We start from the raw sequence: 23,555 nt of genomic DNA on the forward strand, positions 1-23,555 counted from the left end.
ATCAGATGGTAGACCCATGGTCCGAGTTAAATAAGAAAAGCAAAGAGATTCTCAAAATGAGACAGGGGGTCTATCTAGCCTCTGACTGGAGTAAATCAGTGTGGCCCCAACAAGGCTCGTGGCTCTTGTTAGTTCTGGTCTACACTGCATCACACTAACCAGGTGAGGAAAATACACTGCAGTTAGTTTCTTTTCTGCACAACCAGCTCAACACCAGGGAGATACTTCTTTTTAGCTTTTTCTAGAACTCAAGAAAGTATTCCTACCTGTATTGCCAAAGGTACGGCTTGTAGGAACACTGACCTATCAAAACAAGAGATACCAGAAGTCCAGTTTTGCCTGTAAAACTATGCCTACATTAGATGGTCCAGAATCATCCCGTGCTGTAACTCTGAGCATCACAGACCTATGTCCATGGGGTGAACTCCACTGCCAAATAAATGGTAGGAGAAAGAGCTGTGCCACAGGAATACCTATTGATATATAAAAGGAATTAAGACAGAACACAGGAAACAAGTGAAAACAAGAGGAAATAGTTCAGATGAAAACACCTGAGAGAAAACAGAGCAACATTTAGCAGCCCTCAAACCAGGAGCAGGAGAGGGCATCATAATAAGTAATACTACGTACAAGTTTATTTTGTGGCCAGTGCCAATTTTTTCTGTAACCAAGACCGCAAGAGATTTACTTTCACCCTGTGTCCTACACACTATGCCATGGAAATCAATCCAAATAACACAGGCATTTCTACTATGCTCCTCATCATGCTGTGGGTGGTAGGAAACACATCTCTCCAGAAAAGGCTGGAAAGTAACCAGTTGTGGATGAGCAGAAGCAAAGGACAGCATCAACTGCACCACACCAGAGCCCCACAGCAGCTGTGAAAGTCACCGGCAGAACTACCGTGACAGGAGAAAGGTAACAGGAGATAGGCAACGCAAACACCACAGCAAAGGAAAATGAATATTGTGATGGATGACATGGACCTGTTGGAACGAGTCCAGAGGAGGCCACAAAGATGCTGGGAGGGCTGGAGCCCCTCTGCTGGGAGGACAGGCTGAGAGAGTTGGGGGGGTTCAGCCTGGGGAAGAGAAGGCTCCGGGGAGACCTTAGAGCCCCTTCCAGTGCCTAAAGGGGCTCCAGGAGAGCTGGGGAGGGACTCTTGATCAAGGAGGGGAGTGATAGGATGAGGGGGAATGGTTTTAAACCAGAAGAAGGGAGACTTAGATTAGATATGAGGAAGAAATTCTTTGCTGTGCGGGTGGTGAGCCCCTGGGGCAGGTTGCCCCGAGCAGCTGTGGCTGCCCCATCCCTGGAGGTGTTCAAGGCCAGGTTGGACGGGGCTTGGAGCAACCTGGGCTGGTGGGAGGTGTCCTTGCCCAGGGCAGGGGGGTGGGACTGGATGGTCTTTAAAGTCTATTCCAACTCAAACCATTCTGTGATTCTATGTGTCTTGGACAACCAAGAGCAGGCAGCAAAAGAGATCTCCACATGAGATTTTTTTTAAGAAGTAAAGTGGAAAAGAGGGGGTTCTCGTAAGGAGAGTGCAAGTACATAGCTATGTCTAATTTGTCCTTTTTACACTAGCATCCTGCAGAAAAAGGCACCATCTCTTCTGCCACACTAATCTCTTGATGGCCAGCACTCACATCCATATAGGTACAGATAGAGAAATGAGATTTCATCACCAACTCAAAAAGCCATTATAAAATTTGCTGAGGAAATTGCAAACCCAAAATGGAAGCCAGCTGAGACCACAGCCTGCAGGGTCATGTATCATTAGCGCCAAGTGAACCAAGTCCAAATGTCCAGCTCACTGTTCAGGAGGAAACAAAAGCACTACTATATATGTGGGCAAAGTATCATCTTTTTCTAATCAAACCTGTCTTAGGCCTGGGTTTAGAAAAGCGCTCAAGCATGTGCTTAAGGCTCTCTCTATTCAGAAAACTGCTCGAAACACGCATTTACCTGTAAGCACTTGCTAACGGCTGTGAATAACAGTGAAAAACATAACTAAAAAAAAAGCAAAACGTGATAAAATGTGATCATCCAATGCATTGCCTTCTCTCTCTGCTAGGAATACTGTGGGATAAACAATGAATAATATGAGGCTGCTCCCAGAGTAAGATGGCCACAGACAGCAGACACAATATCCTAGTCGCCAACCATATAATCATCACACCACCATAGTCTTGGGTTTATTTACGATATCGCCACAGACCCAGTAAAAAACTACTTAGAGCGGTCCCAGGTTTGAGCCCATTCTCAGCCATGCAACTTCCAAATGGAATCTTTTGCAAGAGTCTAAAGTGAAAGTGATGACCCCATTTAGCGCCGTTCACTAACGGCAGTAAACATGACACGGTTTTCACACCACAGCTCAGCCCTGATGCCGGCTTGCAGTCCATTAATAATCCTGTCGTAGCTGTCAAGGGGACGCAACACTTGCTGCTCTGATGACGCTCTGTCCCTGTCTCCATACGAATAATTTGTCTTTCATCGCCAGCAGAATTGTTTTCTGGCGTTTCTGTTTGACTCGGTGACTTTTGATCTCTGGCCTAATATTCCATTCGTCCTTATCAAAAAAAAAAAAAACCAACAACCAAACCCACAAATCTGAATAATAAGCTAGAAAGTTGCTGGCTAACAAATCGCAAAGGTTGCAAAGGCAAACCGTCACTAATTTTATTGTATGATTAATACAAGTTGACTTACATGTTGAGGAGGCTACGTTACCTCCCTGGGAAATACCCTTCTGCACCAGTTATTCTTAGGTGTTATTTCTGATTAATTATGCTCTCGCTCCATTAGAAAACTGATGGCCAACTTTGCATCTGTCTCTTTGCTTTGTGTCTTACAAAGACAGTGGCTATAAAAAATTCATAGGGAATGAATGAATAGATGGTCAGTGTGTCCGAGCTGGTGCGGCAGCTCAGGTTTGCTATCCTGGGAGTATGTGCTGTGTATAAAAATGAAGGTCGCAGAAGCATCAGTTGATACAGCACCTAATCTTCCCAGGTAGAGGGGCAGTTTTCCACCCACAGAACTGCATCTGCAGTTTAACGCAGCAGAATTATTAACAACTCCATAAAAAAAAATACCAGATGCATCCTCAGTTTTCCGAATGCAAATAGCCCTATTGGAGCCAAAGGGAATACTCACATGTGTTTAAGTTAGATACATGCATAAGGAAAGGCAGGATCAGAGTCCCAGCTATAAATATTTATGCCTGCAGTACGGCCTCAAAATGCATTCACAAAACAGACTATAATGCAAGATCCCGACAATACAGGTTACTCCATAGAATTTCAATGGGAGGCTCTCCTTTCTTGAGCCCCTTTGAAAAACCCAGCCTGTATTATTTTAATAGAGCCACCACTGTCAGTTCAGCAACCTCGGCCAATAGCACCCAAAAGAAGTCAAAAGCAAGGAAAATAAATTTAAAAAAAAATAATAATCATTTGTTACTATCAATGTCAAAATCTTTTCAAATTATGTTTTAGCTTTTTTATCCATTATTAAAAAGCGTACTAAGAGGATTCGACTTTGGATCCCTAAGATACATCTTCAACTAAGATGAACGCAAATCAGGCAAACTCCCACCTCTCTCTTCCTTGGAGATTTAAAATTACATTTGGGTGACTAATGCAGATAAAAATATTCATTTGCTTCTGCCATACAATCTGGTTTCCTGGCAGAAACATTTGCAGAAAACAAACGTCAAAGCAAATGCCGTTATTTACTTTGGAAGAATATTTCTATACATCCAATCACAGAACGGAAACACCAGCAGGTGACTTATGCGGCCAGTCAGAAGTAATATCACTCAGATTTGAAACAGTCAATTCACAGAGGAAGAACATTTGGGAAGAATTTTATCAGATCCATTTGAACTCAGAATACGTAAAATAGAAACCAGAAAAGTCCTGACGGAGAAGGGAAGATGGGGTTAGTCAAAACAAATACCTCACTCTGAACCCAAGCTGATAAAAGGCTTTGTCCCTTCAGTTCAAAGGATTTTGGATCAGATGAACTTGGGGACGTCATCCTGCAAGCAAATCTCAGGCACTTGGACTGTTATAGCATTGCAGGATCAAGTCCTGTAGAGCATCAAATACTAGTTGCAATTAAAATAATTTACATGCTGCTAGCAAGTCAGCTAAAGCAAGCACATCAGGTTCCCAGCATGGATTTCAATTTGCTTCAAAATTACTCGGGGATAGGAGCTCATATTTTTCAACATCATCCTAGTTAGCCCAGGAAAAATGCGAGACCCAACTGACAGCTATTTGATTGGAAGAAGGTAGGTATTTATCTTTACTCGCTGCCTGGATTCATCACGAAAGCAAACACCCATGCTGTGCGGATGCTACCAACAAACACATCCTCGGCTGCTAAAGAAACAGGGCGGGTTGCCTTTCCCATGCGGAAGTATGCGTGATGCTCCACAAGTAGAGCAGCTTGGTAATTCATAGCAGGATCCAAGCTAACGGGAGACAATCCTGACGCATGGATCCTCTTCTCACCCTGCCTTACACTCCTCAAGCGACCCAGTCCTGGATGGAGCTGTGCTCTGCTGGCTCCTCTCTTCACCTAGATGCTGTTTCTTCACAAGTTGCGATTGCTTAGTCAGCCTTAAAATCCGGTTAGTCGTCCTCTCCAGAAGGAGCCACCTAGATGGATCCTTTGCCTATTGAAATCCTGAGCTGAACTCCAGTGGATGCTGGAGGAATCATCTGTTCCTCTACAGGACTACCTTTACCCCCATCGGGGACAGTGAAGATGGAGGGAGTTGCGTGAAAATGAACCAGCGTGTCAGAAATCCCATTTCTCCCTATATGGGTAAAGCACCTCGGAGAAAATCAGCTTATGATGAAAAAGACCCCACAGAACACCACCATTATGACCTCAGCATTTTCTAACAGCCATGCATATTACCCACAAAATTAAAATATATTTCCTATTAGCATATCTGGTTCAAGCATTTATAAACCGTCTCTGGCCATCTCAACCAATGTATGGATCCTTGTTTTAAGGAGAGATGGAGACGATTTGGTTTTCTTTTTTTCCCCTTGGGAGCCGCACAGTTGCTGAAATATCTACGTGAATTTGGGTGGGGGGTTGTCCATTGTGGAAATTGATATTTTAAGGCCATAAACAATTCCACTCCAAAACTCACCCTTGCTAATGTTACAGTTCAGGTAGGTGGATGTTCAGGGCAACTCCTATCCGCACAAGCCAACCACCTTAAGTCTCCAAAAGACAAGTGGTGGCACGTTTAACCGCCCAATCATTGAAGGAGTTGCTCTACCCAGGAGCCCAGCCACCAGAGGCAACTGTGCCCACCGCAGAGCCCAACAGATTGGAGCACCTCTGTTGACGTCTCAGACTCCAGCACAGAGCCTGGAGTCTCCTCTTACAAGGACAGTAGTTGAATTTTAGTACCGAAACCCAACGCTGACTGGCAAAGACCAAAATTCTACCTTCCTAGACCTTTTTCTGGAGCTTCTGCTCTTGGACATTTCTAAACAGGCCACCCAAGCCTTGATGGATCTCACAGCTCAGGCGCTGTGACAATTCCTTTGTTTCTCACATCAGTAACATAAAAGTTTCTATTTAAAATTTCGCAGCAGACCGGCTGGCATGTTGAGTTTCATTTGTGCTGTATTACTTACCTAGCTGACAAGTCATTTAATTACTGCATTTCTGAGAAGACAAATAGTTATATGTTGTATAGAACATAGTAAGAATAGCGCTTAAAAAAAAAATACTAATTCACAGGATGGCATCTGAAACCAGCAGATCAGGAGTGAAAGTTATTAGCCTAGACTCAAGGCAGCCTTTAGCTGGAATAATGTGTGTTCTTGATCTGCTCGGACTGTGTAGTCAGGAGGGAGATATCTGGCTAGATAGGATTTTGCACATCTGTCAGCTACATCAGAGATCCAAATGCAAAAGGCAGCATGTAAGAACATTATGTGGATTTGTGACTCTCTCCTGAGGATTTGGGGTCCATAAACCAATGAATGGATTACAAAGAAACAGAGTTTATAGTATTTTCATCTGTGACAGATACTGCTGCAACTCCAGAGTGGTTCACAGCATTTAAAGAAAAAAACATACCCATTCTCCACACGCAGGCCCTGCGAAAATGCAAAAGGCAAGCACGGCTCAGCATGAAGAAACTGGAAAATGTATGTTAAAATTTGTTTAGCATCTGACTTGAAAGCTCCGGATTTCTACGGTCAGAACCAGCACAGTATGGGAGGTTTTTCCTCTTTCATATTTGTTCTGTAAACGAATCCACGTAGAAGAGACACTGGGTGTGTACCCTGAACCACATGTTAGACACATGCAAAGAAGTTCACCAGCTGGGCTAGAGCTCCTATTAACCCAGAATCAGATGACATTCAATAAGCAAACCACACGACCCTGTTCACGGACATTTCCTATCGATCCGTTCCATACCTCCCAAACTCTACTTCAAATATCTCACCATGAGAACTGCTGAGCTTCAGATCTATCTGGCTGCTTTCAAGGAAAAACCCAAGAAATACCAAGAGCAGATGAAACCGAACCACTACGGAGCAGCATTTCAAAATGCCCACCCCCAAATTCCGCAAATAGGCCACTTTAACCGAGGGGAAAGCTGGGAAATTAAAATTCTAAAGGAATTTAGAACACCGAACAGCACTCAAACTGCAAGGGAACAAGTGTGAAACATTCAATTTCTGGTTGACAGGAGATAATAAAAAGCTAAAACTGGTAGAAAGAGGGGAGTGAGACGACGACATTCCCCAGTTCAGGCAAACCTGGTGATGCTCACGCGGGCACGTGCGCTGGTGGCCAGCTTGCCTCCCCAAGGCCAGCCTCAAATCTCTCCAGCACTTGGTACACCACGACTCGCTTTTAGTACTCTCTGCACGTCGGAGAAGGAGCTGCTAAGCGTCGTGTCTTAGTCTTCTCTTGGCTTCTCCACCGCGGTCACCATTAATTCAGTTCTGGAAGATAAATATCGTAAAATCACTTTCTCCCCATTGATCACCCTTCTTTTCTTTTGCAAAGTCTGTGCTTTTTCCAGTCGCAACGGTGATATTCTGATCAAGCCACACGCTTTGGAGTGCTTGCCTCACACCGATTTTCCCTTTCAAGCCTAATGGCACACCCAGGCTCCTAATGAAGCACAAGGCGAACCAGACAAACAGCACTTCTCTGCGGGTTTTGCTCACCAGAGTGCCAAACACATCGCTCTACACATACTTCACACCTGAAAAGCAACACATGAACTTACTTATTTAGCCACACAATGTAAAAATCTTTACTCGACCGACCGTCCTGTTCTGTGCACATCCTCGGTCAGAGGATTCTTTGTTTCTGTGGTCTCAGGGGGGCGGCACCATTAGAAGGAGTCCTATTTGTTTCCTTCAGATCTTGTTTGAAAAGGCAGTTGTTTTAAGCTGAAACTAGGATTGACATTATTTGCACCCCGACAAGACATTATCTGTGGTGGTTTTGGTTTTTTTTCCTGAGTTCACCTGTTTATATTTAATAAAAACGCTCTTTTGTAACTCCTGATGGGCTAGAGAATCCCCAAACCGTTCAAAATACTTTAAAGTTCTTTTGGGACATAGCCAGATACTTAATATTGTATTACATTTTATAGTTGTCACTTAATCAAGCTATTTAATATTATAGTACATTTTAAAACTGTCACTTAATCACATTTTCTTGACCCTTTTATGTGAATTAAAGATCACTGTAGATAAAAAATGGCATGCTTTAGTTTAAATAGATTCAGTATGTCCAGTTTGACAGTTACTTCTGAGACATTAAAAGAATTTTCTGTGATTAATGTGACCCCCACACGTTACATAGTATAATGTTCCATTTCTTCAACCATTAGAGGAAACAGCATTAGACAGAAGGAGCCAAAACTTATCCAACTGTACGTAAAGCTAAGAAAGCCTAAAGATAATGTACAGCTATGCCTGGTGTACTATGAGACTGAGTTAAAGCAACTGAGTATTTTCTCTTTCCTTACAACTCGAGTCAGGAAAAAAGAAAAAAAAAAAAAAAGAAAAGAAGAGTTCAGTGACAACACAGTACACTCCACAACAAAAGAAAGCATCTTACTGCAGCTTGCTCAGAAAGGAATAAATGCACTTTCTGCCATGACAGGTGAGCAGGGCTAGCTGTGCTTAGTATAAATGATTGATGGCCACGCACTCTAATTTTGGAAGGAATCTTACATATGCATTTACTCACAAGAGCAAAAAAGTACATAAGACACGTCCATCTTCAGAACCATTTATAATAGCAATCATCATCATTTTATGTGGTTGATCCAGAACTGCGTCATTGAAAGATTTTATGCTTTTAAAGTCATACATAGTAAATTACCTTCTTATGGGCATGTTTAAAACTACTGCCTTCTTCTACTGTAACCTTGGTCCTCGGATCCTATTTAATTCATTGAACTCTAATCGTTCTTCCTTTGTATCTTAATCTCAAATCAGACGTACCGTGCTTGTTAACAGCTGTGACTATAAGTGCTGCCCATTCTTAGAGCATTCTGTGTGCTTTTCTTGACAGTTTAATTAGAATAAATACTCTTTTTAATCCACCAAGTAGGACATAGTACAATAACATTGATCTTAGATTTGACAGCAAATTTGTTTGATAACAGAACAAGATTTAGTGTAATCAAATCAGCAACAGTAATTTATTTTGGATAGTCAATTAAAAATAGTGTGCATACAGTACCTCTGCAAACAATGAACAGTGGGCTAACTTAATCAAGACGTGAAAAGAGCCTGCACAGAAATCAGGATGTTGATGGAGGAGAAGAATAGCTCAAAATTATTTACAAGAGCTGCCAATGAGATGCATATGGGTATAAAAGTGCCTCTCTTCAAAAATGTGGGCACACTGGGAAAAGAAGTCAATTAACAGGGTCTGCTCAACAGGACCGCTGCCTCCCACTCGTTTACTCCAGAAGGACATTTTGTTCACCTGCATTTTGCACGCAGGACGGTGTTTGCCTTCTCCTGGGAGAAATGAACCAGGTTTTGCACCGGACCACCAGCAGCATGGGAAGAAGAAACCTACCCCTTCATCCAAGAGCGGGCACCACCTCAACCAGCTCCAGCTGCCCCTTCCTACCAGCCACGCTGGCACTGGCACAGCACCCGAGAGCAGCAAAGCCTCAGCACGTCGGGCTACAGCTGACCTGCGCCCTACTCCTATGATATTGAAGACAGCACCTAAAAAGTAAGTTATGATCGTGAAGAGCAGCGGAAAACTAGATACACGCTTTTCCCTCCATCCAAGAGAGATTGCAGCCATCTAGACTAATTGAAGAGCTCAGTGAACACAAGCTGCAGAACCTCCAGATGCATACACCTTGCTGCTGTGGCACGGATGTCGTGTGTATCAGCTCACCGGTGTTGTACGGCGCTCCAACATAAGCACAGCAGTAAAGAGGACAGGTATTGCTACTACCAGTAGGTAAATGGATATTCTCCTTTTCCCTTCATCCGTTCTTTCCCTTCCTGTTTATCATCAGCATTCTTGGATCTTTTCTTCAATTAGATTGTAAGCTCCCTGGGACATAAACCAGGTCATTATTGTGTCTTCAAAAAGGGATCATCGCAATGGGCCAAAACTGTGTCAATGCTGCTTGGAGCCTTTGGGCACAATATTACTAAATTGCCCTTCAACTGCAACCCAAAATTATAGGCATGCTGCGTGCAGTATTTTGTAAGCCATTGTTTTGCAACGTGGAAATATGCAAGTGAACATGATACTTGAACAACATAATTCATTTTCCATTCATGAGCCACAATGGGTATCTCATGGCACTGTTTGCTCTTCAGTTTCAAATGTGAACTTGCATACAAAGTCGAGCAAATGAGCTTTCCTTCACGTTGTTTTATTAAGCTCTTGGACTACTCTCTAAGCCCTAGAAGAAAGAATTACAATTGCTGTTGTCTCACAAAAGCAGTGAAATTCCCAAAGAACTGAAGAACTCGGCCCTAGACTGCGTATGAAAAGGGCTGTAAGCTCCCTGCACGACCTCTCGCTACGTCCTCTGCTGCTTTTCTTATCCCTCCTCGTGCCAGCGCTGCATTTGTGTTCAAAAGCGAAAATGAAGTTTTACAGCCACATCCAGTAAAAACCCTCATCTTAACTTTTGGAGAATATCCTTAATGACCTTATTGGTCTGCAAAATTTGAAGATACCTTCGTTTTAATTTCTCTTTAGCTTTTCACTCAAATATCCCATGTATGACATTATTATAATTCTTCTACCGCCTTTATACTTGCCATCTCCTCTCCTATTCTTTTGTTCTTGGGCTAATCTTTCCTTTTGTATTCATGAAGTCCTTTGAAGTATCTCTTCAAATCTTCAACTAGATTCCTTTGTGACTCCCCCCGCGCTCCCCCCCAAACTTGATAGGGTCTTTTTATCATGAAAATTATTAATACTTCCCCTGCTTCTGGCATTGTACCGTCAGCTCTAAAATGTTCTATTATTATTTCTGATCTTAAGCTGCTTTCTCCTGACCCGGGAATATCGGCAAATTACCGACCTATAGCCAAGCTTTTATAGGGAAGGTCTTGCATCAAGTGGTAGCCTTTCAAGTGCTTAACCACCTAGCAATAATCTTTACGACAAACGGCCTCCTGGTTTGCAGTTATGCCTAGCTTGCTATGCACAGCACTGAGAGAGCGTCCCTTAAAGTGGTCAATGACTTTTTATAAAACCGTGCCTTGAGTATCATGTCAGCTCTTACCCACCTTGCTATTAGCACACCGCTAGACGCTGCAGATGGCCGTAACCCTCTCTGACCGTACGCCAAGTTATAAAACATCAGGGGGGCCTCGTTCAATCCAAAGACATCAACTTGTCACTCTGCGACATCATTCATCTGCATCGAGCAACATGCATCATCTTCTCGTGATCGATGCAGAGCCCACTGCTCCTGAACGTTACTGCGGCTTAACAATTAAATTTATCTTAATGATTAGAGTACTGACACTCCTTTTACCCACTTTATGCAAAGAATTATTCCTATACCTACAATTTGGCATTTTTGCTGTGAATCAGTCTTCCCCCCCCCCCCCCCCTTTCTGCTCCGTTATCACATTGCCTTAGGTGCAATGCCGTGGTTTAAACGCTTTCAGCAACAGGATGTGTTCGCGAGTAGCAATTTTCCAGATTTTTTTTTTAGGTCATCTCCTTCAATCAAGAGGATGCCTAAAATTACTGTAAACTAGAAATCAAGATCATAAGCCATGAAGCAACATGAAGCAAAATGATCCTTAACAGGTTTCTTTCTGGTCACCCAGCTGAGTAGAAATTCTACAGGCAAACAACTTTTCACCTCCCAACCACAACTCATTGCCTCATCATGACCAGAGATTTTCTCATGGCTTTCATCAGAAAAAACAAATCCAGAAACAAACACAGATGACAAGGACTGTGACAGATGTCTTTGTTTGATGCAATGACCCTCCCTATGCGGATAAAGAACCACAGTCAAGAGTGGTGAGTATTTTTTGACAAATCTCATTTTGCTGAAATGGGAATACTGAGGGAGGAGGCGGCTGACGAAACTTGTTCTCTTAATTAGAAAATCTTCAGCTAGTCCACAGGCAATGATATCCTTCTGATTTTCTCTAACCTGGCCTCCAATTGCCAGTAAGAATTTTTAGGAAAAAATATAGAACAATCAAGCTTATAAAACGACTTTTTAATGTTCAGATATATTTATCCCCATTGGGGCTATTTGCAATATTTGCTGTGCTTAATCTAAAAGATGAGACACACATCACACATGAATGACAAACATATGGCAAATGCCCTGTTCAAATAATCCTGTTCTCTCATATGCCCAGAAGCACAAGACCCTTTGCATATCCTCAGCATTCCCTAACACGACCTAATTCAAGCCAAACAGCAAGTCTTTCTGCTCTCAAATTATAACTCCTACCCTCATCTCACAAAAGAATACATTAAAAGGCAGCCTGTAGACTTCTCCAGGCTTACGCAAAGAGACTCGGGCAGAACTAGTAGTGGAACGCAGAAATCTGCTGGCTCCAGCAAAACCAACCGGAGTCAGGTAAAAGCTCCTAAGAGACGACCAGACTTCTCGGGCAGATTGCTGGCCACTCCGTTGCTTTAGCCCGTGGTCACTGAGGGACATTATAAGTGACAGTTTCATTTGCACACTCAACATTGTTCTGAGACCACATTCACGAAGCTCGTGGGGGCTTCACAACTGAAAGATTTGAAAAAACCCACGTGTGCAATTTTGGTGCTCCAAAGATGAACTTTGAACATGAAGTGCATACGCCAGTGGACCCCAACCAAACCCAACATTGGCTTCAAACTGGAAGAGGGGAGGTTTAGATTAGATATTAGGAAGAAGTTTTTCACTCTGAGGGTGGTGAGATACCGGAACAAATTGCCCAGAGCGGCTGTGGCTGCCCCATCCCTGGAGGTGTTCAAGGCCAGGTTGGACGGGGCTTGGAGCAACCTGGGCTGGGGGGAGGGGGCCCTGCCCAGGGCAGGGGGGTGGAACCAGATGGTCTTTAAGGCCCCTTCCAACCCAAACCATTCTGCGATTCTATGATTTGCTCATGGCAGAAAGCTATTCACTGCTGAACTGGGGATGTGCCTCTAACCTTGTACACAGTCAATGTTGACGAGGGAGGGGAGCAAGCTGAATATTAAAAACTGCTGCCTCAAGAATAATATCATGTACAGATTTAATCATAATAAAAAATGATCTGCAAGTAATTGTAGTCATTACTACATCTGCTCAGAGCTGTGGGTAATCATTATGTATGAGTGAATTAAATCAAATTCAGTATCATGGGCCTGATTCTAGAATTCCTTGAGTAAACTCGCCTCATATTAATAACCTCCCCGAGTGCAGTGAGTCTTATTTGCTTCTACAGGTATGTTTCTGACATGAGGAGTCTTTTGACCCTTCCTCATTGTACCTTTAAATGCAAATTAAAACATAACTCTCAACACTTAAGAAGGCAGAGCGAAACAGATTCCAAAAGGTGGGAAATGAATTTGTTTCAGGCTGCTCTTCTGTCTGCAAAGGCGCTGAAGGAGCAGAAAGACGTCTCAGTGTGGTGCTTGAGTAATGGAAAAGGCAAGGCCTTCCAGGATAAAAAGTTGAGCTCAGATTCCTTCCTTTTCTCACTAAATCCCAGGCATTAGCATGGTACTGGAGACACAGGTGTAATTTATAGCACAGAGTGGGAAAGTCAAACCCTGACTCATGAAGATAAGAAAAACCTGTTTACAAAAGCTGCTGCAGGGCAGAGCTGGAGCCAAACTCAAACTAGATCAATAGCCAGATGAATTATTAGTAAAAGAAATAAATTATTGGTGAAATTTCTTCTCTGTCATCTGTACCAAACACTCAAGACTGCATTTTAGCATATCATCATGAAAATCTATCCGACAGCCAAACAGAAAGTTTTTACTCCAATAGTCTTGTGCTGACTTCTAGGTGTGCTTGAAACGAGGAATAAGAACTGAGGTCCCAGATGTACCCTCTGTGCAGAGGGCAAGTTTTACCCTTCTCACAAGACAAGGGTCCGAGATGCAGGAGAGAAATTAGTCTGAATTATTCCTGTGTGAGGTCACAAGAAAATATGCTACAACCTGCGTTTAGGTGACATTTTTTTCTGTCTTTTCCATGGCGGATGTCCCACCAAAAAGGGTCTTGAGAGCATCCAGAGCAAGGAGAAACCATAGTTGTTTGCATCTATGCAGCTGGACTGTCCGAGAGCGAAGATGGAGCCCCGGGCTTGTGGCAGAGGCGTGGGGACACCCTTGTGCAGTGGAACAAGCTGCCGGTTCCACATTGTGCAGAGAAAGCTCATCAGATTTACCTCCTCCTATCTGCTTTCACGGGGAGTGTACCACAACAAAGGTGGCTCAGACTTAGCTTTTTTACATAATTCTGTACTTTTGTCTCCTGTCCACAGACAGCAATATCTGGACGGCATGTTCGCAGAAGTTACAGTGGAAACAGAGGAATTAAAAGAGGCAAAGTAGGTGCGGGTGCGTGCATCACACGCGTGAAGATAATACACACCCACACGTACAAATCTCCCCGTCACCCACATCTACACACATATACTCTCACCACGAACGCAGATAATTGAGTGCAGTAACACAAATGATCAGACCGGGGTTTTTTTCCCCCCCAAAACAGAGATGAGCAGGCAAGAGTAATCAAAAGATGATCATTTTTCCAAAGAAGAGCGAGAGAAACAACAACAAAAAAATCCAGTGAGAATTATGACAATGTAAGAAAGCAATCGCTAGAGAAATCCTGATAAATGAGGAGCTTACATTTTTAAATGCCTTAAAAACAGTAGAAATAAATCTAAATTTGAACAGAATTCAATGCACAATTGAATTAGAAAGGAAAAATTCAACCAAATATTTAAACCTCCACCACAGAACTTTTAAGTAGTTTATCTAGATGGAGCTATAAAATGAATAAAACAGCAGCAAAAAGGATTGAACTTTCGCTGTCAGTAAGAAATCCAAATCACGGCTCAGAGTATTACGAATGCTGCGCAAAGAGCTCTGCAAAACATCCTCCAGTGAACAGGAACTAATGACAGATGAATGTGCACATGTAATTGAACATGCAGAAAAGAAAACCAACATCCCAAGAAGGGAAACAGAAATGCTATCAGGAGTACTGGCTCATGCTAACATCCACGAGCCTGACGCGTACAAGGAGAAAAGGCAAATTATGGAAAATGCAGCCTGCTATGTAAAATAAAATACACGTTTGGGTCTACACGTATTCTTCACTAGATTATCAAGGGAGCATGTGTCACACACACAGTCGTGAGGAATGCTGGCAGGAACACTCAACCACATAAAGCTCGCCCGGTTTTGGGTTTCATTACCAACGTCGGGCCCCATGTTGCTCCCATCTTAATTGATGGCAAACGTCCCATCGACTTCACAGAAAACAGGATCAGGCCCTTGCAATTTAGCGTGCTCGGCAAAGGGTTAAAAAATAAAGCGTAGCGAAACTCTTGAAGTGCACCTCAGCCCAGAGCCAAGCCACCCCGAAGAACCGATCCCTTTTGCATCCCGCACCGTAGGAAATGGGATTTGCCTAGCTGTGTTTCGTGTTAAGTTGTTGGGCTCAGCTAAATCAAAACTCAAGCAAAGCAAACCCACCCGAACTAAGAATCAAATGAAATTTCACACTCCCCCTGCAAACTGAAGCAGCCCTACGCAAAGGTACTTTGAGCGGACGTAGCCAGCGCACCTTTTAAGAGTAAGCAGAAAGCGGAGCATATTTGTAACAGACGAATTAGAAGCGCATCAAGGTACTGGATGAAAACATTTTTTGAACGTAAGCCAAGTACACAGTAGGAATAGGTTAGAAGGCTAAATCATTTCTAACCACAACTTAAAGAAGACTTCATTGCAAAAATATCCCTTTTTAACTCTTCTCTTCCAAGCACACATCACAACTTTTGTTTCCGTTGGTTTTAGTCCCTATTTCAAAAGCGGCATTTGCTGTAACAGCTCATTTTTTCATGCAAAATACTGAATCTAATTGCGGAAATATGTCATTCCCTCCTCTCCGCCACATGGCATGAGTTAATGATGATGAATGAAAGTAATAAAACCCAAATCTTTTTCAAACTAAAGCTCCTGTTAAATTACTGGAAATTATATGCATGCGTCTACAATGAGGACACTGCAGAAGGTCAAAGATCTCGCTTCCTGCGTTTGGCCAAACTATTCAACAGGCAGCTTGGCTGAACCTGCCCAGACACGTTTTTGCTGAGATCTGGGGGAGCCACCTAAGAACAGCAGCTTAGTTTAAGGCTGGTGATTTCATTACAGTGTTTCTCTCCTTCCCCACGGAACACTAAATATTGTTCACCGGAGCCTAGGACATGTCCATGCAAGCTATTTTTGGATGTTCGAGACTGGGGGTTGGAACAGTAATACATCAACTAACGTGATATACGTTCTTAGTGAAGGTCTCAATTTCCCTAATACAAAAGTTTATTCTGTGGCATTGATACGAAGCAGAAGGAATACGGCAAATTTAGAGGCAGACGCTGCCTCTCTCGCTCACTCTGAATCACACCCGATTTCTCCGGTTGGTCCGCTGAAGAAGACAGGCAAACCAGTCAGAGATTAAGGTCCTACTCCATACAAATACAAGTGGCAAAATGTATTCCTTTCCTTTCGGAAAACTCTGTTTCCAATTCTGCATGCTGCAAACTGCATCAGCTTATTGCTGTTCTCCCCATTCATTCGTTTCCTCATTTTTGCTTAGCTGGCTGATGGTGCTGCGGCCCCTTTTTTTCCTTTGGGCATTCGGACGCTATGTTCTCCCTTCTTTTCCCCCGGCTCATCCACAGCTCTCTTCAGAGCCTTTTTGTCTCCCTCCCTTTCATCATCAATTCATTGAGGTTTCATTGGTTTTGTCTTCCCACTACGCTGATCTCCCACTCCCTACTCTTCCCTCTCATGGTGCGTTTCACAGATGGACCACAGAAGACATGGAAGGAAAACATAAAGGGAGGAATTCCTAATAACTTCCCTTAATGGATTTCCTTCCCACAGATGAGTCAGAATGCTTTGAATCTTGGTCTGGTGTAAATCAAGGTGTTACTTTGCACAGGTCAGCAAAAAAAAGTATTTGTAGTACCGGGCTTACCAGCAGCAAAGCAAAACTTACCATCCTTGCAAGTTTTATTTCTCTCTCTTTCCATGAAAAATAGTTTGCAGAATTGAAACGCGTAGAATTAGAAACATCAGTTTTCAGAAACAAAAGACCTAAATTCTGCCACTCACGAGGGATAACTTAGCATCTAAGTAGTACTCATTTCATCTCGTCAGAGCCACCGAGAAATCATGCGTAATCCAACTCTCCATCGCGCCCGTTGCTCCCCCACGCAGCGCGGGCTGGAGAAGCGCAACACCGCTCCAAGGACAAAGCAAAGCAGGAAGGCTCCCATCGCGACAAGTCCGCAGTTAATCACTGCGAAGACTCATTTGGAGCAGAAGAAAGTGAATGAAGGCCCAATGAAGGAGCGGAATCGTTTTTAATCCGTGTGTTGATACTGGTGAGGGATAGCGCAAGGGTTAAAAAACAAACAGATCTAATTTTTTTACCTTTCTTTTTGCATTGCCAAAATACCTTAAGCAATGTCACCCTGTAGGATGCACCCCCCCACCCCACCCCCAATTAGTTTTGCTGCATAGGCAAGAACACACAGAGATGGTATTAGCAGCTAAATAACACTGGGGTACCAGTCCCACATTTTCCATGGGACTCATGCAACTTTGCGAGCAAGAAGCTAAAACCCTTCCATCTGTTTCAGACCTCGCCAGTTCACACTTGGCTTTCAGATACTGGCGTTTGGACGATCCTCCAGAGCTCCCATGTCACCACCACACTATTGGAAATTACTAACTAATTTCTCACTGTGAGGAAGCCAATTAATTTTGATCCTGAGCACGCACAAAAGGAGGAGGAAATCTCACAGAGCCACTCGGGACAATATTTTGCTGACTGTTTTTGAATGCAATGGACACCCAGAAGTTTCAACCATCTCCATCGCCTTTGAAAAAGAAAATCTCAAAGGGATGAAAGAAAACCAACTACATAACACCTCTGCAAGCACAATCCTGATCTTAATTGTTTAAGACTATTTTTTTTGGTTGAGCAGTTTTGCATGGAGCTTACAAATATCATACAGAATACATTGTGGTTTTCTGGCATCCTATGTCCACAAACAGAGCCATGTGTTGGAGTGGGATTAAATCCATTTGCAGGGCTGCACGTCTGCTTTCAAAGCAGCATACTCTAAGCTCTAGCGCTGTGCAGGTTGAGACAAATAGCCTCATCCCACAACTAGGGGCACCGACTCTGAACTCAGGCCTTCTAGGGGACAAATGACACCAACTTAAAGGAGTACGTTTCATAACCAAAGCTGGACCATGTGAGCTTTAACATATTAGCTGAATACTTATAAGAACATGTCCTCATTTACTAAGCTTCTGGGAACATTTCCACAATTAAAAAACAAAACAAAACAAATTGAAAATAATTGTCAACATACTGACAACAATTGGCAGTTTTCAAAACAACTCACAATGCCATCTCCAGGCCTTCAAAATCTCCCCCACAGTGACACTCCATTACCATCCTGCCCGGATGCTCATGTTAACCTTTGGAGGTCCCCTCCATTCCCATGCCCCCATCTATCTACCTGAAGTCCTAAGTAAGAGTCAATACACAAACCCTGCACCACGTCTAAGAGTCACACCGAGGCCGTAAAAGGAGAGTATTCCAGTTACTCGCTAAATAACCCGCTTCAGCCACATGGCGTGGGGAATTAGCATTGTCATGGCCAAGTAGATGCGACAATTCACATAAAGGTAAAATAGATTTATGGAGAAATCATATTTGTGGCCACTGCTGTCAAAAAGGAACTATAGTGGAGCTATACTGTAAGCATTCCTCATGAAGTTGTTACTTATCATCAAAACACCCACAGGAGCAAGTCAGGAGAAGGGCAGCATACAACACCAAAACATTTTGCAACATCATCTCATTCATACAGGTACTGGAGACAGCTACTGAGAATGAGGAACCTCAAATCCTGAAACTATCTCCTCTAGGACCTCTGAAAAACAGAGGAGAAGCTGCCACAGAACCATGATTCAGCCTTAGCAAGTTCTGCAGGAGCATCTGCTGCAAACTAGGATCTTCTGAGTGTACCGACTCAAATCCACCAGCTTCCCCCTCTCTGCTTATCCAACATTGCCAGCTGCAGCCACCACATTGTCTTGATACTAGCTGGGCCCCAGGCGCAGACCAAAGAAGGTCTAGCAGGAAAGGCTTCCCAGATTTGAGATCTGCTGCTCCGTCATCTTCCTGGCAGACAAAGTAAGAAGAGAAAGTAAAGGGAGAGGCTAAGCAGAACATGCAATAATTACAGAGCAGATCTAGCTGCTGAGAATGATGCCGTAAATCTCTGAGCAAGCATGAGATGCTTCAAGAAAAGAGGAGACAGCGTCTGCTCTGTCCTATATAGTATTCAGATGTGGTTCCCTTACCCATTCCTGACTCCTGGGCTTTTTTTTTCTCTTTTACCTTCTTGTTTGACGTTTCTTGCTTTGTTTTTATTTTTACCTCAGCATCTCCTTCTTCTCACCTAAACACCCTCCTGTCCCTCCTTCCAGTTGCGGAAACCATCAACAGTCCTAATATTGGAAGGAGGAAACTGTCAGCAGCTTTTCACAGGGAAAGCAGAGGGATCACCTCTGCTCTAGCACTACTCAGCACCCCTAGGCTTCCTCCATACAGATGTGTTTTCTCCTCAGTCTCCACAGTTTCATCCTGTCCTTCTTTGTTCCCTTCACTTCACAAACTTCCTCTATGGCTTCTGCTCCTCCTGCTGACATCTTCGAAGTACTATGTGGCACAGAATACTTCTGCATTTGGGCAAAGCTCATTGACTGGAGATGGGTTTGGGAAACCACAGAACATTTGTGGTTAGATCCTTTTTCTTTACCCTGAACTCCTCGCTTAGGGACATTTCTTTGTTGGATCAGAGTTACAACATCTGCAGGCTCAGGCATCTCCAGCTCTGAGTCTGAAGAGGACTCAGAACACCAGCACGAGGAAGCCGAGATTTAATCTGAGATGACAGGGAAGCTGAGATCTCATTTGAGGTGACAGAGAGGCAGCAAGCCTGACCAACCCATTTTGGTTGCACAGTCCAGCAAACATTGCAGCGCTCTCATAGCAGACGCTGCTCAGCAGAGGAAAAGTAAAACCAGAACACCTGCGCCTGGAATAGTGCCCTGCACAGACAGGACAAGGCCATTTCCGAAACCACAAGCAGGCAAATTTCACCTGGTTGCACAACATTCACGCTTTGTGCAAAAGTTTTGCACACCTGCAATTTCATGATGTCAAGGGCATCTGAGGAAAGGAGCAGGGAGAACCGCGTGGGGTGGAAGGCTCGCTTCTGGCTTCTGCACGGCCAACGTCATCAAACTCCGGAGGCATGAATCACCGCTCGGCTCCAGGGGTGCTGAGTTGTGGAGCCTCCGTGACCGGCACCCGCAGAGACACAATTTGAGATGAATTGATGTCTCTGAGAAGGACTGCAGTGAACGATGTAACACTTATACAGATGGTTCAGTTGTAACCATTAAACAGTTATGGCCAGCTTGAGTGAGAGAGTGAAGAATGTGTGCCCAAGGTGATAAAATGCACCCATGAAGTTGAGAAAAATACACATATTCTGATTTTAGACACATGGGTTATCAAAGATAAGTGAGCCCTCACCACAATACGATCTGTTATCAGAAACCTAAGGCAGCTGGTTGGTTTCTGAACTTTGACTCACAGATTCCCATATGGTCACAGTTTGCTGGAGAGAGAGGGGAGAAGAAAAAAAGCCGTGAGCTCTTTTAGCACAGCAAGCGCAGTCCAGTCAAATGGTTTCTCCCCCTCTCCATCCCTGACCCCATTTAAAAGCTATCTTAAATATTCCTAGGGACCCACTGGTCCATAAAGAAAAAAAGCTAAAGAAAACATAATCTTTCAAGGGCTGACATTACCTAGTTCCCAGTGCAGCTACAGACCAGTTGTAGTGAAATGCAACAACCTGATGGGAATTAGAAAGCTGTCTTTTAACTGCTATTATTATCTCCAAAGCCTCTCTAATAGCAATCCCAGAATATAGGTTTAAAGAAAAATCATTTTAATGGCGGTCCCAGTACTACGTTTTTATATTGCACCAAGTCAAGCTATTGATTAGCTTTACATTAATTTTAAAAGCACAAAGAATTTGTCATGATTTTTCCCCCTCTGATATCAGTGTCCATCAGCGATTGCATCAGTTTTCTGCCGAGCAAAGTTAAATGATGATGCGTTTCCTCTCCCTGAGTTTTGATTCCAGCTTGGTTCAGCAATCTCAACCAGCCACTTCCTGCCTCCCCGATTGCACCGTCTGGCACTTACTTCAGACAAGTCGATACGTTTAAATTATATCTGTACCAGGCATAATTAATCATAAAGCTTTCTGCTTTGTAACGTTATTTGAACTTTTGCTTGGTGTTAGTAAGTAGAAAGCAAAACAAAAGGAGCTCACTTGTGAAAACGGCACCGCTCCCTGCCGCCTCCTCGTCGGAGCTCCTTGGATTTCAGAGCAAGAGACGATTACGCGGGAAGTCACTGCTCTCCGATGGTTCAGAACTAGGTCATTGAACTCTAGTAGGCCGACAACGGGTGGGGAGAAAACTCCAAGGAAAATACACAGCTTTATAATCAGCTACATGCAGAGATACGTTATACAGAGCCACCTTGGAAACACACAGGTAGGTTTTTCTGACATCGAGCAGAGCCTGGTGCTCCGCACATAAGGGAAAGACCTTCGAGGTGGTGTGCATGGGACCCACCTCTGAGTCACAGCCCTACCTCTATGACTCCTCTTCTCCAGGGCATGTAGTAATCTACAGCTGTTAGAGGCCAGCAGTAAATTACTACCCCCAGCCTGGCTCTGAGTCAAGGTCTCCAACCAGCCGCTGGAGACTCGGTGGGAGGGAAGCATGGAGAGCAAGGAGAAGTGGTTTGCATCCACCCCTTGTCCGTTCCAGCCTCATCTGCTTCTAGAAAAGAAACAAATAGACAAGTAACGTTTTCTTCTTTCCGGGCACTCAGCTCAAAGGTCGGGACCAACCTCCCACAGCGGGGGAATGGGAGCTCTTCCCCCTTGCACAAGAGCAAAAAGAATAATGAGTGCAACGGCCATCTGCTTGGGTAAGAGATCGCCCTGCCCTGAGCAGGCCCAGGAGGAGCTCAGGATGTGATGATGGCACAGCACCCCAACAGCTGAAACTCTTCACAAACCCACCGGCGCTCGCTCCTCTCGCACAGGGCGCTTTGCTGAACCTGGTGCGGTCGCACACTCCAGAGTACAGCCCACAAAGTCTACCTCGGACTGCTGGGATTGTCCTTCAGCTCGGTGGGTTACAGAGGACTGAGTAGAGCCATTCCCACCTGGCACGGGGCTCCAGCTGGCACCCAGCTCCATCCTTCCATGGTGAATCTGCCCACAACCAACTGCTCATCCTACAAGGAGGGAATCCTCACCAAGAGCTCAGCCAGCTGCCGGGGTGTTTCTTTTAGGTGTTTGAGGAGCAAAGAGGTGTCATTCAGCAGAAATGACTCTCTCACATAATCCACGGCACAGGCGCCTTTAAACATTTCAAACAAAAATAAAACCAACAACAAAACCTCTTTTTCTTTGAGCATTCCAAGCAATTTTACAGAGATTAATTATCCTTACTCATTTTTGCCTTTCCATATATTTCAGCTCTCCCACAGAAACTAATCCACTGGATTTCAAATTATGGCACAATTAGCATGAAATTAATTAGTATCTGACCTATCCCCTAGTTTTCCTCCAGCCGAGACTGCCAACTTTTAATATAAGCCTAAAGCAAGAACTGTAAGACTAATGCAGCAAATGGGACAAAGGACTTTTAAATTAAAGAGAGAGAGTTTTAAAAAAAATGCAATTTACAGCCATAAGCATTTCCCTGACAACAACCCCAAAATTCCAGTCATCGAACAGAGTCTACAGAAATATTTCACCTCCCCCTCGACACACACCGAGTTCATTTGCAAAGCCTGCAATCATCCCTCCCATCTTTTAAAATACTCATGGCCTTTTAAATGCAGAGTCTATAGTTATCAATTAGCAATGCCTTTTAGTCCCATCATGCAAAGTTTCTTTTTCACGTAACCTCTCCAGATGCCTGTAAGGATTTTTAAGTCCATCGTATATATATAATCAGTCCCCCAACTGTATCTTAGCCTTCACAATTTCCTGCATCATTTATAGACCTCTGCAGTCTCTCTCTTTGCCGCCGTACATATTTTCCACATTCCTTCAGGCTCCTATTCACTATCTAGTACTCAAATTTCTTCCCTTCTTTCCCCTTCAGAAGATTTCAGCCATCATTAACAGAACACTCCTGTTACTCTTTTTCATAGTTGCTTCCATCACTGCCATCCCCTGTCTCCCACATGGAGCCTGTGATTCACAGACATCCCACGATGTTTAACTCTTTTGCTTACCCTGGCTGGAGTGGCACACAGCAGCCCGGCAGGACCATCTGCTGCCGTGGAACATGAGTATTAAATCAGAAAATAAGACCTGTGCTCAAAGAATTAGGCAAAAGGAACCTTCCCTCTTGACCTGCCACGATCACAAGTTGTTACTGCCTCTGTGAAATTTAGTAACAGGCTCTTGCCTACCTTGAAAAGCAATACTTTAGACACAGCTTCAATGGGAGGGTTTTACAGCCTTGACAGTGACCAGATGATTCCCCCATCGCAGCAGCAAAACATGCAGCTTGGATAAAGTTTGCAGTAGAAATGGGACTTCAAAAAAAGGACATGTGCAGGCACCGCAGAGAAAGAAGAAGATTTCAGATACAGGAGG

Source organism: Charadrius vociferus, unplaced genomic scaffold, assembly GCF_000708025.1.
Source record: "Charadrius vociferus isolate BGI_N301 unplaced genomic scaffold, ASM70802v2 scaffold740, whole genome shotgun sequence".
Taxonomy (NCBI): Eukaryota; Metazoa; Chordata; class Aves; order Charadriiformes; family Charadriidae; genus Charadrius; species Charadrius vociferus.